This window comes from Macrobrachium nipponense, chromosome 47 (genome assembly GCF_015104395.2).
Source record: "Macrobrachium nipponense isolate FS-2020 chromosome 47, ASM1510439v2, whole genome shotgun sequence".
NCBI classification, from domain to species: domain Eukaryota; kingdom Metazoa; phylum Arthropoda; class Malacostraca; order Decapoda; family Palaemonidae; genus Macrobrachium; species Macrobrachium nipponense.
Genome location: NC_087222.1, coordinates 18,390,350 through 18,408,489, shown reverse-complemented (window position 1 = coordinate 18,408,489; position 18,140 = coordinate 18,390,350). Strand labels below are relative to the sequence as shown.

Here is an 18,140-nt window from a genome sequence, read left to right as displayed (position 1 = left end):
AGGGGTACTGGCTAACACAGGTACTTCCTCGCCTGGTGCGAGAGGTCCTACCTCTACACCAGGTTCCAGCTTGGCCTCTCGTTCGCGAGAGGTACCGAGTGTACGGTCTCCTGCGGGCGACCGTGCAGCCAAGGCTCAGGCGTCCGAGTTCGCTCGGCGCCAGGACCGAGGCACGTAGCGGAAGGCTGACGAGAGCCGCTCAGGTGATTCTTGCCAGGCCAGCGATCGCTCTCGTAGCGACCAGCTGGCTACCAGGGTTGACGTGTCGGTCCCTGACCAGTCATGGGTTGAGGCTGGGCGGTTCGACGCGCCGTGAGGACAGGCACCGGTCCCACCGCAACAGTAGTCTCTGGAGGTCTCCTGACCGCCGCTCCCACCGGGACCGGACGGATAGGGGGACCAGCAGCAGCTCCTCTGACGCATGGGACCAAGGCCGCTATTCTCGGTCCAGCCGCTCTCCCTAGGAGGGCCCGCGCAACCAGGCTGCAGTTCAATCACCACCGCGGTGTTGGCGATCGCATGCAGCCCCCCAAGCACACTGGTTCTGCCAGTGAGCCGGGGGGGGGGGGGGGGGGAGCGTCAGGTCTTCCTCTCCGGTTCTTCAACTTCCTCAGGCTACACCAGGAAGGGCAAGGCGACACGGAGTGAATCGTGAAGGGGCGCGTTCCTCACGGTCCCGCCACGATGCCCTATGAGCCAGGCATGGTCTTAGGACAGACCAGGTTGTTTGCGCAAGTGGCAGGAGGAGACCGGGAGGGGTCTGTCGCTGTTCCTCCTTCTGAAGCAGGAGGGTCTCGAGAGGCGTTCTTGCTGGAGGGGCTTCACGGTCCTACTCCTCAAGACACGGTCACTCCCGAAATCCAGAGGAATTTTGCAGAGGTTATTGCACTGATTCGTCAGCACAACGACCTCGGGGAAGGATCGCCGCTCCCACCTTCTGAGCCCACGTCCCGGCCGAGTCGTTCTGGGGGCCTAAGAAGGAACCCAGAGCGACGGTGGGTCTGCCGCAATCAGAGCTGGCCGACTCGGTTGGGGCTGGCCAGGTGGACTCGCCTCATCTCCGGACAAAGGAGAGTTCGCTACGGTCCAGTAGGTCGTCTAAGCTACTTCCCCCGCCTCTACTGCGACAGAGGAAGTTCTACGTGCCAACCGAGGATCCGATGCCGCCCAACAAAAAGGTTAAACCCAGAGTTAGATAGGCTAACTCTTGGGGTGTGTCTGCAGCAGCTCCTGTTGGAGAGGCTGTGGTTCTCTCAAGCAAGAGCACTTGCTCTGGAATCCACCACAATGACAGCTTTCCAGGCAATCTCCTGGCTGGACCTGTGGTCCCTCACAGTGTCCAAGGTCGCGGCCACCTCTGGGAATATCTCTCCTGAAGGTGACCCAGCTTTCGGGAGACTTTGCCAGTCTGGGGGTAGGGCCATCTCCTACCTCGCCCATCAGCCGGTAAACCTGTGGGCCAACCTGGTACTTATGCGTAGGGACGCAGTCCTACACCCGAGTGTCCAAGGCGGCTGGGTGTGAGCGGCATTGGCCTTCGCAACGGACCAGTGCGGAGTTCCTCCTCTCTCTTCCCAGGAGAGATGGTGGATGCTGCGGTGGAACGACGGCGCACTGATGACAGTGACCGTCTGGTACACCAGGCAGTATCAAAGGCTTCTGGGTAGCCGCATCAACTACAGCCAAACCCAAGAGCTATGTTAGCGCTTCCTCGGCTGCTAAGATGGTTGCATCGTCAAAGCCCCAAGGAAAGACTCTGCCTTCGACTTCTGCCAGGGGAGGTCGCTATCAGCCCCCCTCCCAGCCCTCCTTTCCATGAGGAGGAGCAGGGAAGAAAGTTGAAGAGAGGCGGGAAACGCTAGGGGCGGCGTTCCCCCTCACCTGCTGCCGTAAGTGGTGGAGTGCCTGGCGAGCCATTGGGCAACATGGCAGCACTACAGTGTGGAGACCTGTATAGTAGCCATCCTTCGGGAGGGATAGCTACTACCCTTCAGTCTCGGCCACCCCTCACCTCCAACCCGGTCCATATTCAGACTTACGTTCCTGGAACATCAAAGGATGTAGCCCTTCGACAGGAAGTCCAAGCCATGCTGAGCAAGGGAGCTGTGGAGATCGTCAGGGATTGGTCAGGCCAGGCTTCTACAGCCGCCTTTACCTGGTGGAGAAGTCTTCTGGGGGCTGGCGCCCAGTGATAGATCTCTCTCCCCTGAACCGATTCGTTCGCCAGTCTCGGTTCACGATGGAGACAGCACGTTCCGTGCTCGACGCTATCAGGGAGAACGATGTCATGCTTTCAGTGGATTTAAAGGGACGCGTATTTCCAGATACCCGTCCATCAATCCTCCAGGAAGTACCACCGCTTCATCCTCGACGGGACAGTGTACCAATTCAGGGCACTTTGCTTCAGTCTCTCAACCGCCCCACAGGAGTTCACGCGCATGTTCACGCTGGTGTCTGCTTGGGCCCACTCGTCTGGGATATGTCTGATGAGGTATCTCGACGACTGGTTAGTCCTGGCGAGCTCCCACTCGCAGTTGCTACGGGACATTGATCGACTTTTCGAGTTCTGCTGCAATCTGAGGATCGTGGTGAACTTCGAGAAGTCCGACCTCGAACCCAAGCAGAGGATGAAATACCTGGGTATGCTGATCGACACAGTAGCAGGGCGAGTCTTCCCCGCAGACCCCCGCAGACTCACGGATCAGCAGAATCAGGGAGGCAGCCGACTGGTTCCTGTCTCAGCAGGAACAGTCAGCTCAGCAGTGGCAGGTCGTGATCGGCCACCTGTCGTCACTCGAGAAGTTAGTCCCTCACGTGCGGTTCACCTGCGGTCTCTTTAGTGGAGACTTAAAGGAGAGTAGGTCACAGGCAGAGGACCCACCACACTTCCCCGTGGGCGTCACGGAGGAAGGTGAGGCAGGACCTAGCCTGGTGGCTGGACGGCAGGAACCTCTTAAGAGGAGTGCCTCTCCGCACTACCCCCCCCCCCCCCCTCCGGAGATGTTGCTGTTCTTAGACGGACGTCCACCGAGGGATGGGGCGCACACCTGGAGGAGTTGCTGACTGCAGGAGTGTGGGACCATCGTGACAAGCACCTTCACATCAATGTCCTGGAGCTCAAGGCAGCATTCCTCACTCTCCAAGAGTTCCGGGACTGTTTGATGGGACACTTGGTGGTGTTGATGTGCGACAACACCATGGTAGTGGCATACGTCAACAAATAGGGGTGCCTAGTGTCCCTCCGTTGCACCAGTTGACGCTGCAGGTGCACGAGTGGGCCGTGGCTCACTCAGTAGATCTGTCAGCCCGCTACATTCCAGGCAAGAGGAATGTAGTAGCAGACAAGCGCAGCCATCGGGATCAGTGATAAGGACCGAATGGTCCCTATGCTCAGACATGGCGGAAAGGCTCTTCAACCTGTGGGGGCATCCAGTAGTGGATCTGTTCGCCACTCGGCACAACAGGAAAACTTCAGGTTTTCTTTTCAGCCGTGCCGGTACCCATGGGCAGCTGCCAGAGGATGCTCTTCAACACCCATGGGACAACCTCTTCGCCATTTGGTATCCGGACCTGCTGGCTCTGCTTGCAGAAGCACCAAGAGAGATTCCCCCATTTTGGCTCAACCTTCTCGTCCAGCCACACTTAGAACGTTTACCACCGGACAGTCTAGTCTCTACATCTTCACGGCTGGCTGTTATCCACCATCTCTTGTGAGCGAGAGGCTTTTCTCGCAGAGCAGCAGCAGAGATGGGCCAGACACGTCAGACAGTCCTCTGCAGCTGTGTACCAGGGAAAGTGGGCCGTCTTCTGTGGTTGGTGTCGTAGACGGGGTCTATCTCCTATCAGAGCCACTCTTCAGCAGGTAGCAGATTTCTCGATTTTCTTCGCCGAGACAAGCTCCTCTCTATCCCCACAGTCAAAGGATATAGAGCCGCTCTGGCCCAGGTCCTGAAACTGAGGGGAGTGGATATCTCGGATTCATTCGAGATCTCCTTGCTTATGAGGAGCTTTGAGAGGTCTGCCCACCCAGGGGACTCAGGCCCCGGGATGGGATGTGACTCGTCTTAGGAGCCTGACTCGAAGACCCTTCGAGCCACTCCGAGAGTTGTCAGACAGAGATCTGACCCTCAAGACCCTCTTCTTGCTGGCCCTGGCATTGGCGAAGAGAGTAGGGGAACTCATGGTCTTTCCTTCGACGTAAAAACATACCAGGGGATGGGATCTGTGACGCTTGATTTCATCCCGAACAATTCGTAGCTAAGACTCAGAATCTGTCGGTCCCTGACGATCAGTTCGAGTCTTTCACAATCCCCTCCCTAATGGATTTCACCGACAACGATACAGATGAGATGCTGCTTTGTCCTGTGAGGGTGCTACGGCACTATCTGAAGAGAACTCAGCACCTAGGCCTGAGTGTCGACGCCGCTTCGTTAGCACCGGGGTGACCAAGAAAGAAGTATCCAAGAACACTCTTTCTTTCTGGCTGCATGAGGTGATCAGGAGGGCGTACGAAGCTGATGGTAGCGACGACATCCGTACCCTTTGTCCGAGAGCCCACGAAGTCAGAGGTATTGGTCCTTCCGCTTACGTTCTGCAAGAACTTCTCCGTGGGTGCAGGTCCTGAAGTCAGGGTCTGGTCTAACCAGACCACCTTCACCTCCTTCTACCTTCGGGATATTTGCCCATCGTTCCTTGGACACGTTTTCCTTGGGACCCTATGGAGGAGTTATGGAGTTCCATTTTGACAACGTCTGTGTGTGAGAGAGAGAGAGAGAGAGGAGGGGGGGGGTGGGGGGGATAATTGCTGTATGGATAGTTAATGACTGAATTGGTTGTTGGTGGGTTCTGGGCTGTCTGCTGGTGCTGTTGATTGTTAGAGGTTCTGTGTTTTTAGTGTTTTTGAGTCGGTCTTTGGTGAGAGCTGGTGACAGTAGTGTTGACAGCAGTTATTGGAGGAATTGGGTCAGTTGAGTTTTTGTGTGTTATTGATTTGTTTTATGATTTGTTGTGAGTTTGATATTGGTTGATTAGGAGTTGTTGTGCTGTGAGGTTTTTGTTGGGTTGTATGCGAGTTCCTTGGATGTTGGATTATATGTGGGTTGTGAGGGTTGTTTGTTGTGTTAGTGGGTGTGTGTAGTGTTTTTTTGTTTTTTTGTTGTTGGTAATTGAATTGTGTTGTTGAGTTTTTGTAGTTATGTGTGAAGTTTGTGGTTTGTTTTCTGTGTTGTTAGGTTGTGGTTGTGTTTCTTGTTTGTTGTTGAGTTGTGGGGTTGTGGTCTTTGGGTGTTGTGTTGTTGGGTTGTTGGGTGTGTTCCAGTTTTGTTGTTGTTCCTCTTTTGTAGTTGTGTTGTTTTGGTTGTGGGTTGTGGTTGGTATCTCTGTGACTCGACCAGCGGACAGCACAGGATAGCCCGGAGTATCTGGATTGGTGGAGTTGTAAGTACATGTGTTTGTGTTTTTTTTTTTTTTTTTTTGTGTAGGTATAGTTCAATTGCCCTGCTGTATTCTGAAGTGTAAAGTACAAAGTGTAACTGGGGTTGAGTTGGGCAGCTGGACTGATTAGGTATATGTGGGGGGGATTCTGCAGCTTGTTTTTTGAGCTTGTGATTCCGCCACAACCCGTGGTGGCTGCTTAACACGTTGTGTAGCTTACTCAGCACCCAAGCGGACAGAAACAGCATCCAATCCTGGTGTGACTGCATGAATGGATGATGATGAATGAGAGGGTGACTGGCTTCTCTTCCCCATCTTTTTCTCCCCCTCTACCTGTGGGTAGAGGGATGCGGTCAACACTATGCTGGAACAGGAGGCGATGCAGGTAAGCTACTCGACCGCCGCCCCATCCTATCCCTTTCATTAGGGATAGGAGCGGATATCCACCACTTCCCCCAACAAGGGAGGGGAAGTGGAAGCCAACAAGAGACAAACCCATGACTTTATATTGCCTCTTGAATAGGAACAAGTCTTGCTTGCTAGTTTTAAGAGTTACGCTTGCCTCCCTCTTATTACTTGGGTCCAGAGGTCTGGCCATTGATCCTGCCATACATACCCTGATCATTGGGCAGAGGCTAGGGATCCCTCCCTCTGCTCTTACGACAGGGAGGGAATCCAAGTTGGGTGAACACCAGTCTGTTAAGAACTCAGATTCCTCCACCAAGAAGTGAGTCTTCCTATTGTAAAGGACTGAGGGTTTGTATTCGTATTGGAACAAATGGCAATATTGTCGAAACCTTGCATTTTTCCTAACTATTCAAACCTGAGGGTCCTTTACACCATAGTCCCACCTCATGCCACCCCTCACTCTGCGTTTTTCCTGGGCCTAAGCAAAAGTGATTCTTCACCTCCCAGTCGCGCGGCGCGCGCACTGTCGGACAGGCAGTTAACCACCGAACTTCCTTGTTCGAAGCTTACGACCAGTCCAGCTGCCGCTAGTTACCTTCCTATTGTAAAGGACCTCAGGTTTGTATAGTTAGGAAAAATGTTTTAATTTTTTGACAAATTGCCCAATTTTTTTTCACGCCAGGTAGTAAGTTTACGGTAGTTTTATGCTTGTTGCTGATGCACGATAATAGTCATTAGCAGCCTGAACATTTTTCTCAGCTTCAGCTACAACTGGGCAGTTTAGATTTAACAGTATATTACCCTTGCTGATTGTTTATCCATGCGAATAAGTTATTACATAGAAATATCAGTCCTATTCTACATAAAGTCCATTTATAACATAACTATGGTGATTGTTTGCTATCGTATGAGGGTTGAAATACAAGCAAAATCAGATGTTGCTATCCGAGTCAGTTGTACTTAGCAATGAAGTAGTTTCTCTTGCAGTTGTTCATGGCTGTACACATTTAGGCAACGAGTATGATGTTAAAACTCATTTATCATTCTCTTATACTTTTTTGAACCTATTTGACTAGGAAGAGATGGGATAAAGATATGGAGGTAAAGAAGTCAAGCTAATGTAATTTGGTCTCTCTCACTGCCTGATTGTATGCTGCTGCCTGCTACCACTGCGAGCGGAATTTAGAAATATTTTTCATAATACTATTGTCATATCAGTATTAATCCGACTTGAACAAGGTGGTTAGGTAGTAACTACTGTCCACCTGCCCAGATGTAAACACTCCACTTAGCTTTTGGCCGTCTTCCAATAAAGACGTATGTTTGTGAGGTCTTGATGACTAGCTGTAATCACAGTTTTCCCCGGTGGGATCTCTTTTTATTACTTTGAATGAATATGTATAGTATATAGTTGTGTTTGATGTCAATAATTAATTGACTTTAATAAATGATATACAGACCCACTTCTTGTTCCTACACAATATGCAAACCCTCAGTCCTTTACATTAGGAATGACTTACAGCATAGGGTGGAATATGCCGTCAAATTCTTGAGCAATGTGGTTTGGCAGTAACTGCCATCTGGTAGGCAGATAGGCCCGCCTGACCGGATGTTAACACTCAACTTTGCTTTTGGCCGTCTTCCGACGAAGACGTGTTTTGTTAGCTCTTGCTGACTAGCTGTTAATCACAATTTTCCCATTGGGATCTTCTTTTGTTTTTTGAATGAATATATATATATATATATATATATATATATATATATATATATATATATATATATATATCTATATAGATATAGATATATGTATATCTATATATATATATATATATATATATATATATATATATATATACTATATCTATATCGAATATATATATATAGGTCATATATCTATATATAGAATATATATATATATATATATCTATATATATATACATATATATATATATATATATATAAAATATAGTATATATATATATATATACTATATATATATGGAATATATATAATATTCTATAGTCTATATATATATATATATATATATATATATATATATATATATATATGTATAGGATATATAATTATATATATATATAGTAATATAATATATATATTATATATATAAAAAAAAAAAAAATATATGATATCGATATATAGTATATTGATATATATAAGATATAGATATAGTAGATAGTATATATAGATATATATATATATATAAGTAGTATATATATTATATATATACTATATAATATATATATATATATATATATATATATATATTATATATAGATATATATATATATAGTTATCTATATATATATATATAGATATAGATATAGATGATAGATATATATATAGATAATATATAAATATATATTATATATATATAGTATATCTACTATAGAGATTATAAAAAAGAGATATATACATATATATAATATATAATATATATAGATATATATATAAGATATATATATATAAGAGAATATATATATATATATCTATAGATATATATAGATTATAGATATAGTATAGATATATAGATAGAGATAGATATATATACGTATTATTAATATTTATAAATAATATATATATATATAGATAATATATATATATATATGCGATATATATATATATATAAATAGATAGAGATATGATATGATATATAGATATATATCTAGATATATATAGATATATATCTATCTATATATAATATAATATATAATATATAGTTTTTAATAGTATAGAGATATAGATATACATATTAGTCTTAGACTCTATATCTAGAGATATATCTATATCCTATATAATATAAGTATATACAGTATATATATATAGATATAAATATATATATATATAATATAATATATATATATTATATCTATACATCGTAGTAATATATATAGAGATTATAGTAATATATATATATAATAATAATCTAGATATAATATAATATCTAAATAGATATATATATAATTATATATATATATAATAAATATAATATATATAGATATCTATATACTATAATAAATATATTATCTACAGCTAATATATATATATATATATATATATAAATAATCTATATATCTACATTATTATATATATATATATATATATATATATATATATATAATATATATATATATATATATATATATATATATACATCTAACTATAGATATTATAATATATTATAAATATAATATAGATGTAGATATATATATATATATATATTATATATATATACTAATTATATATAGATATATAAGATATAATATTAATATATCTAGCTATATATATATATATATATATATATATATATATATATATAATATATATATAGATGTAGGATATATATATATATATATATATATAGATATTATATATATATACTATATAATATATATATAGATTATGATACATATATTAATATTAATAGATATTAGATAATACTATATATATATATACTGTGTTTGATATTAATTAAATTAATTAATTGTACTTTGATAATTCAATATATAAAGCCCACTTTTTGTTCCTACACAATATACAACACCTCAGTCCTTTATCATAAGGAATTACTTGTAGTGTAGGCTAGAATACGCCCTTCCCGTTAAATTCTTGAACAAGGGGATTAGGCAGTAACTATCATCTGGTAGACCCGCCTGCTCTGATGTAAACACTCCATTTTGCTCCCTGCTGTCCTCTGATGAAGATGTATGTTTTGTGAGTTCTTGCTGACTAGCCGTAGTTATGATTTTCCTGATGGAATCTTTATTTGTTCTTCCACGTAATTCTAACCTTCGGTCATTTACATTAGGAATTACTTTCAGTGTAGTAGGCTGGAAATCAGTCTTTAGGAGAATAAGAACAAGGTAATTAGGCAGTAACTGCTTGTCCGATAGTCAGGAGTCCTGCCTGCTTGGACGGAAACATTCCACTTTGCTTTCGGCTGCCGTGGTGATCAGACGCCCTTTTCCTCTCTGCCCATTGTTGTCATATGAAGTTATCGGTATTTTGTGAGATCTATCTTATTCTCTTTTGTTTGTGGTTGTGTGTTTTGTTTTGTGTTCACTTTTTGCAACATGCAAAACCAGGAGTCACATAAGCTCAATCACCCCCTATTCTCTCAGTGTATTTGTTTTTTTTTTGGGGGGGGGGGGGGCAGGAGGAATTGTAGTAGCTTCTGCTCCAAATTGAATTAGACCTTCACGTCCTTTGTGTGAAGTGCTGAGGGTGTGAGTGTTCACTAATAATCCATGTGATACTTGTGTCTTTTGGTTGGCAGAGCAGTGGGGGGAGGTATGAGGGGAGGAAACGATCTCGGGGGAAGTCTTCCAAGGCTTTGTCAGAGGGTTGCACACCTCCCATGGACTACCGTTGGTAACTTAACTCCCTTCCGTTCTTCTTCCCACCTCGTAACGCTTCCTCGTCTTGCTGTTTCTCCTTTGGCAGAAAATGTCTCCCTCTGCGTCTTCATTTGATTCGTCAAGCATAGAAGAGTGGGGGAGACACGCCGACTTGGAATTCACTCAGCAGCTTCTGCTCGCTCAGGCATGGATGTTTCCTTCTTGGGGCTAGAAGGACCTCCTCTTACTAACTCGACTTTTGCTCTCGCAGGTGTGGGCTGCCTCCGCGGTTGGGGATTTGTAGCAGGCTTGGCTGAAGGTGGGGTTGCCTGGTGTCCCTTCTCTCCAGGGACTCATGCACCTCCTCATCTGGTATACACCCAGCATGTGACCAACGTAACACCTTCGGTGGTTGTATCATCTGTGCCACATATTTCGAGGGCAGACCCATTTTCTGCCCCCTCCTCTTCCAGGTTACGTGGTCCTGTTTCCCCCAGCAACTTATGATCGTCCTCAGAGAGCATGTCCTCTAGACCTTCCACCTGTCTCCATGCATGTGCTTGCTGCTTTATCAGTCCCTAATCATGTGAGAGCTGCTGTGGTTTAGGCATCCTCTGTCCCAGCTGCTCCCTGGAGCCTGCTGGTCCGTACAAGCAGCCAACTTGCCAATGGCTCCTTGGATGGGGGATCTGACTGTTTGTGCTGAGGAAGCTGATGAAGAAGTCCAAGCAGAAGCGTAAGGTGTTGTCGTCTTCCTTGTTGTCTGCTGCCCCCTCCACTTCATCTTCTGAGGCTCACTTGCTGAGGAAGAAGGTTGTTTCTCCCCCCTCACCCCCAAGAAGTCTTGATCTGGGACTTCTAAGGGTCTGCCTTGCCATTCTGGTAAGACAGGTGGGCCTTCCGCTGGTCCTCATGTTCCTTCGGGAATGGGAACCACCTCATTGCCCCCAGAGGAACGCAGGTCAGGGACCGTAGTTCAAACCTTGGCTCGAACTTCTACTTCTAGTCTTAGAGGTTCTGCCTCTAGGACTAGTACCATCTCGGGTTCTTGTTGGCCGGTTTCCCCAAGTGCACACAACTCTACCAATGAGCGTGCAGCCAGAGTCGGTAACACTGAGTCCGCTCGCTGTCACGAGTCAGGCATGGTGTGGAGGGAAGTGAATCACGACTCACGCCTTGCTGATGATCGCACACGCAGTGATTGCTTATATCTCAGGGCATACATGATGGTTTCACGAAACTATGCACGAGGTGAAACTAGTAGGAGGTCCCCTGTTCAGTCCTCTCAAGAGATTTTGACCTCTTCGAGGACTGGGACGCGTCATGAGGACGGTATTCACTCTCGTCACATGGGTGGACGCTATTCCTCTCCCAATCCTCAGTCCAGGTGTCGCATGGCTTTTCTCCTGATTTGTGCGAGTGTCGTTCTGGTCCTCGGGGGAGTGTTTCTCCACAGGGAGTGCTCTCTTCTAGACCTGCAACTCGATCACCATCCCGGTTTGGTGATCAATCTTGGCCTGCTCTGTCTGTTAGTTCTGCTAGCAGGGCAAGTGGAAGCATCCGATCTTCCTTACCTGTCCCTTCAACTTCCTCAGGATACACCTGGAGGGGTGAGGTGACCAGGGGGAACTCTGGGGAGTCTCCTCCCCAGGGTTCGGCCACGAGTTTATATTCCCGGCATGGTCTCAGGACTTGAGAGGTTATATGCTCAAGTGCTTCAGGAAGGTCATAATGGGTATCTTCCTTCTGAAGGAAGGGGATTGTGGGAAGGACACATCCCAGAAGGACTTGATGGTCCTTCCCCGCAGGATGCAGATGCTCCTGAGATTTAGAGGACATTTGGAGAGGTCATTGCGCTGATTCATTGGCCCATTGACCTAAGGTAAGGATCCACAGTAGCTTTCTCTGACTGCCCTTTGCAGTTGGAGTCATTCTGGAGTCCTAAGAAGGAACCCAGGGCTTCAGTAGGCTTACCGTGGTTTTCCTTGTCTGAAGGTTTTTTGGACCGAGTGAACAAACTTGACTCAGGGCAAGAAGAGAATCCACTCAGGGCCAACAGATCGGACAAGCTGCTTCCCCCTGCTTTACCTCGACAGAGGCATTTCTATACACCCTTGGAAAACCCTTTTCCGACTAAACAGGTGGACCCAGAGCTAGTTCGTCTGACTCCTGGCTTGCCGCTGCAGCACCGTGTTGCTGAGAACCTCTGGTTCATGCAGCAAGAAGCAGCAGCCTTGGAAGCTACTGTTATGGAAGCTTTCCAGATGATCTTCTGGCTGGATCTTTGGTCCCTCATATTATCCAAAGTCACTTCTTCTGCAGGACCAGTAGTTCCTGGAGAAGATTCAGCTTTCAGGAGACTTTGCCAGTCTGGAGGTAGGGCTATATCCTACCTGGCCCACCAGATGGCAAAGCTGTGGGCCAACCTGGTGGTTAGGAGGAGGGACGCTGTCCTTAATCGTCTAGCCAGGTCTAAAGGGTCGGAGTTGGCATTAGCGTTGAGGAATGGCCTGTTACTGGTTTCCTCCTCCCTATTCCCTAAAGAGATGGTGGATGCTGCGGTGGACAAGCGAAGGGCTGAAGACAACGATTGACTTGTCCACCAGGCAGTTACTAAGACTTCAGGGCCGTTTTATGTAACTGCAGCTAGGCCTTCGATCCAAGCTAGGTCTTCCTCCACCTCCAAGGAGACTCCTTCGAAGGAGGCGCAAGGAAAGACCCAACCTTCTTCTTTCTCATTGAAAGGGACCAACAACACCCCTTTCAGCCTCCTTTCTCTTGCAGGGAGGGAGGTAAGTGAAAGAAGAGAGGGAAACACTATTGACAGCATTCCCCTCAGCTGCTGCCACCGGTGGGGTGGTGCCTGGCAAGCCACTGGGCAACACGGCAGCACTATGGAGCCCTAGACCTGGGTAGTAGATGTCCTTCGGGAGGGATATTCTTTCACCTTCGAGTCAAAACCACCCCTCACCAAAGCTCCGGTCCATCTGCAGACTTATATCCCTGATTTGGCCAAGGATCTGGCACTGAAGGAAGAGGTGCAATCGATGCCGAGTGAGGGAGCTGTGGAGGTCATACAAGATCTGTCACTAGGGTTCGACAGCCGAGTCTTCCTGGTGGAGAAGGCTACGGGGTCCTGGAGACTAGTGATAGATCTCTTTCCTTTGAACCGATTTGTTCGCCAGACTCAGTTCACGATGGAGAGACAGCATGTTCACTGCTTACCCCATTTCATGGAGAACAACTTCAAGCTTTTGGTGGATCTGAAGGATGCGTATTTCCAGGTACCATCACCTTATCCTCGAGGTGACAGCATTCCATTTCAGGGCACTTTGTTTCGGACTCTCGACTACCCCTCATGTGTTTACAAGTGTTTACCTTGATATCAGCTTGAACCCATTCAGTTGGGATACGTATGTTGAGATATCCCAATGACTGGTTAGTCTTGGCGAGCGAGCTCTCGCAGTTGCTACAGGACAGGGATCGTCTCCACAACTTTTGTCATGATCTTGGGAGCGTGATAAATTTTGAGAAGTCAGATCTCATTCCCAAGCAGAGGGTAAAGTATCTGGGCATACTGATTGATACAATAGCAGCACAAGTCTTCCCTGTTGACTCTGGGATCAGCAAGGTCAGGAACGCAGCTCAACGGCTTCTATCCCAGTAGGAGCAGCCAGCTCAGCTTCGGCAAGCTGTGATTGGTCATCTGTCATCACTGGAGAAGTTAGTCTCTCACGGGCATCTTCACCTGTGGTATCTTCAATGGAGACTAAAGGAGTGTTAGTCACAGACTTGAGATCCTCAATATTTCTTCTAACAGAGGAGGTGAGGAAGGATTTAGCCTGGTGGCTAGATGACAGGAACTTCTTAATAGGAGCGGAGTTGCACACTCACCCTCCAGACATGCTTCTGTTCTCAGATGCATTGATTGAAGGTAAGGGCGCACACCTGGAGGAGTTGCAGACTGCAGTAGTGTGTGATTGACACAACAGGCACCTTCAAATCAACATTCTGGAACTCAAACCCTCCAAGAATTTCGGGATTGAGTGATGGGACACTGTAGTGTTGAACAACAACAACACTGTAGTGGCATATGTCAACAAGCAGTGGGACCTAGTGTCCCTCCCCCTGCATCAGTTGACAGTGTAGGTGCAAGAGTTGGCTACAGCGCACTCGGTAGAGCTGTCGGCCAGATACATTCCAGGCAAGAGGAATGTAGTGGCAGACAAGCTCAGCTGCCAGAATCAGGTGGTAGGGACAGAATGATCCCTCCACACTGACTTGGCAGAAAGGTTGTTCAACCCATGGGGCATCCAATAGTAGACTTATTCACCACCTGGCACAACAGGAAACTTCTGGTTTCTTCTCCGTAGTGGTGGACCCATGGGCAACTATAGAGGACACTTTCCAACATGCGTGGGACAATCTTGACACTTATGCCTTTCTCCCATTCTGCCTGATTTGAAGGTGATCAGCTCTAAGAATCTTTAGATGATTCTGGTGGATCTCAAATTGTCCTGATCTGTTGGCGTTTTCTCTCTGAGCCTCCATGAGAGATTTCCCCATGGCACAACCTTCTATGTCAGCCGCACATAGAGTGTGACTTCACAGCTAACGGTTATCCACTACCTCTTGCGAGCAAGAGGCTTTTCTTGCCAAGCATCAAGAGAGATGGCAGGATACCTCAGACAGTCCTCTGCAGCAGTGTACCAGGGAAAGCGGGCCATCTTCTGTGGTTGGTGTCGTAGACGGGGTCTCTCTCAACTCAGAGCCACTCTTCAACAGATTGCGGATTTCCTAGTCTGTCTTTCTTTGCCAAGAGAAGCTCCTCTCTGTCTTCAGTTAAAAGCTATAGTTCTGCCTTGGCCCTAGTCCTGAAACTGTGAGGAGTAGATATTTCTACTTCCATGGAGATCTCTTTCCATATGAGGAGCTTCGAGAGGTCTTGGCCACCCAGGGAACTCAGACCCCCTGAGTGGGATGTGACTCTATTCTTAAGGAGTCTGACCTGTGAAACTTATGAGCCTCTACGAGAGTGGTCAGACAGGCATCTGATCCTCAAGACCATCTTTTTGCTGGCCCTGGCAACTGCAAAGAGACTAGGTGAGCTTCATGGTCTCTCTTATGATGTTAAACACTCGAGGGGATGGAGATCTGTTATGCTCAATTTCGTCTCAGATTTTGTAGCGAAGACTCAGAATCCATCTGTCCCTTTATGATCGCCTCCCTAGAGAACTTCTGTGGTAATGATCCAGACGAGATGTTACTTTGTCCCGTTAATGTTACAGTGTTACAGCGCTATCTGAAGAGAACTCGGCATATCTGGCCTAAGTGTCGAAACCTCTTTGTTAGCACTGGGAAGACCAAGAAAGAAGTGTCCAAGAACACTATTTCTTTTTGGCTTCATGAGGTGATCAGGAAAGAGCACGCTGGATTGGGTGGCTGATGCAGGTAAGCTATATTATAGAGCTCCATTCTATACCCTTTCATTAGGATATAGAAGCTTTTATCTGTTCCTTCCCTAACAAGTGGGGAAGAGGACCTTGGCAGTAGACAAACCCAAATTTGTATATTTGTCTTTTTGCTTCTGACTATAAGATTCTTGTTTGCATTTCATAAGAGGCTACACTTGTCTCCCTCTTATGAATTGGTCCAGAGGTCTAGCCATTGGTCACGCAGTTCCCATTCTCTGATCAATTGGACAGAGGCCAGGTTCCCTCCCCCCCTCACTCTTACAACCAGGATGGGAACCTTGGTTGGGCGAACACCAGTCTGTTCACATGACTATCACATTCTCCCTCCAATCATTGAGTCTTCCTTATGTAAAGGTCTGAGGGTTTGTATAACATGTAGGAACAAATCACAGTTTTTTGAAGTAAATTGTATTTTTCCTAACTATACAAACCTGAGGTCCTTTATATTTATACCCACCTCATGTCACCCCTAAATCTGTTCCTGGCCTAAAGCAAAGTGGAATGTTTACGACCAGTTGGGTGGGACTCCTGGCTATCAGACAAGCAGTTACTGCCTAACTACCATATTCTTCTACAGCTGATTTCCAGCCTACACTGAAAGTTAATTCCTTATGTATTGGATCTCAGGTTTGTATAGTTAGGAAAAATACAATGTACTTAAAAAAAATTGGGGGTTTTCTGGTCTGGGCCCCAGAGTTCAGCCTATGTCCACTCCATTATCCTGCGCTGTATCTGATTACTGGCACTACCCATGTGTTTATGGCTTTTATCATATTTCTGGTGTTGAGTTTTAACTTGAGTATCGCCTTGAGTCTCTGCATATATTCTTTCTGATCATGTCCTCATCTCTTGGTGTTTTATATCCCCTCCTTCCATTATTCCCAGGTATTTGTATCCCGTCTCATCTGTGTTTGATGTTGTTCCCATCTGGTAGCTTTATCCCTTCAGTCCTTGTTACTTTGCCCTTTTGTATGTTGACTAAGGCACATTTTTCCTTATTTTTCTATTATTATTATTATTATTTAATTATTATTATTATATTATTATTAGTTATTAGATTATTATTATATTATTATATTATTATTATTATTATTATTACCATATTTTGTTTTGGTAATTCTTTAACTCTGAATTTCAGTCATAGAATTTGCCTGAAAGTAACACATTACCTATCTTCATTTTCAGCAGCACCCATTATTATACATAGCGAGGATTGTGAGGTTTGTGAAAATGGTTTATGAAACCCTATTATATTATTATACAAACCTTTAATATAACATGAAGAATGTACAATAATTAGAATATCAGAGTAACATAGGGAACCCCATAAAGAAATTTACATGAATCATACTAAATAGTCTCTTTTCTTTACTTGATTTATTGGAATAAATTGATGATTTGAAGGTTAGTATATACTGTGTCAATATTTTATGCATTTTATAGACTTACAAAAATATCATTTGATGCCAAATTGACCTTAAAATTAGAGAATCATAGGCTAACTTAACCAATATTAGTGTTTTGATTCCAAAATTAGCCTAGGCAGACATGAACTTGGTCTATCTTAGACATTAGATAATATTTGCCAGAATCAAGACTCGAACATGACAAGGGGTATGGGCTGAAATTATGATTTCTGATGGAAAAAAGGCTGTATGCTGCTTGCTTTAGCCTCCATGACATTGTATATTGTTTGTTACTGAGGAAAACATTAATATACCTGTGTACCAATGTAACCCCAGTGCACTTCCTATGTATTTATAATGATCAGTTTCTTTATCTTGCAGATAATTTGTGAAGCACCAAATGCAGACTTGGTGAGAGGACCTTGGAAATTAAAGTTACAGTCCATAATTGTCGAAAAGGAACTGTTTTTTCATCTTGTTGGAAACTTGTTAAGACTGTTGTGCATTTTATTTTTCTGTAAGTATTTAGAAGATTATTTGTACATTTATGAGTAATGTCTTATTCATTTATGTTTTCAAGTTTAACTCGTGAGGTTAAGAATGTTTTCCAGCTGTTTAGGCTTAGCTCTCTTGGCATCAGAATTGAAAAAACAAAATCATTTGTTCCTACGAGGGTATGAACCTTCGTCTGTTATATGAGAGGACAGGCAGTCCCCAACTTATGACAGAGATCCGTTCCTAATGTTTGTTGTTGGTCTTTGCATTAGGATATTACTTACAGTGTGAGCTGGTAATGGCTTTCTAACATAAACAAGACACTGTAGTTAGCTACTAACGGTAGGGATGGGAACCCTGGCCACCTGTCGGTACAAACTCACTTCACTTTCAGCTGTCGTCGGGTGTAAACGTCTCCTCTGCCTGAATGGCCATTTGACTTACCATATTTTCTGTTTTTGTTTGTGAATATTTTGTGATATATGAGCGTAGTTGCTGTTTTGCATATAGTACTGATATAATGCAAACCATGACTTATCTGAGCCAAGGGAGGGAAAGCTTGTGACATG

At 44.7% G+C, this 18,140-nt stretch overlaps 1 protein-coding gene across 3 annotated transcripts in view; it reads left to right on the top strand.

Moving 5' to 3' along the window:
- LOC135204745 (zinc finger protein 300-like) overlaps positions 1-18,140 on the top strand; it is a 362,981-nt gene that overhangs the window by 338,428 nt on the left and 6,413 nt on the right. The window contains exon 2 of one of the 3 annotated variants that reach the window (XM_064234912.1): positions 17,458-17,593. The exons of the other annotated variants lie outside the window; for them this stretch is intronic. The gene's annotated coding sequence lies outside the window, so the exon portion shown is untranslated. The remainder of the gene's footprint in view (positions 1-17,457; positions 17,594-18,140) is intronic. 3 annotated transcript variants of the gene reach the window in all.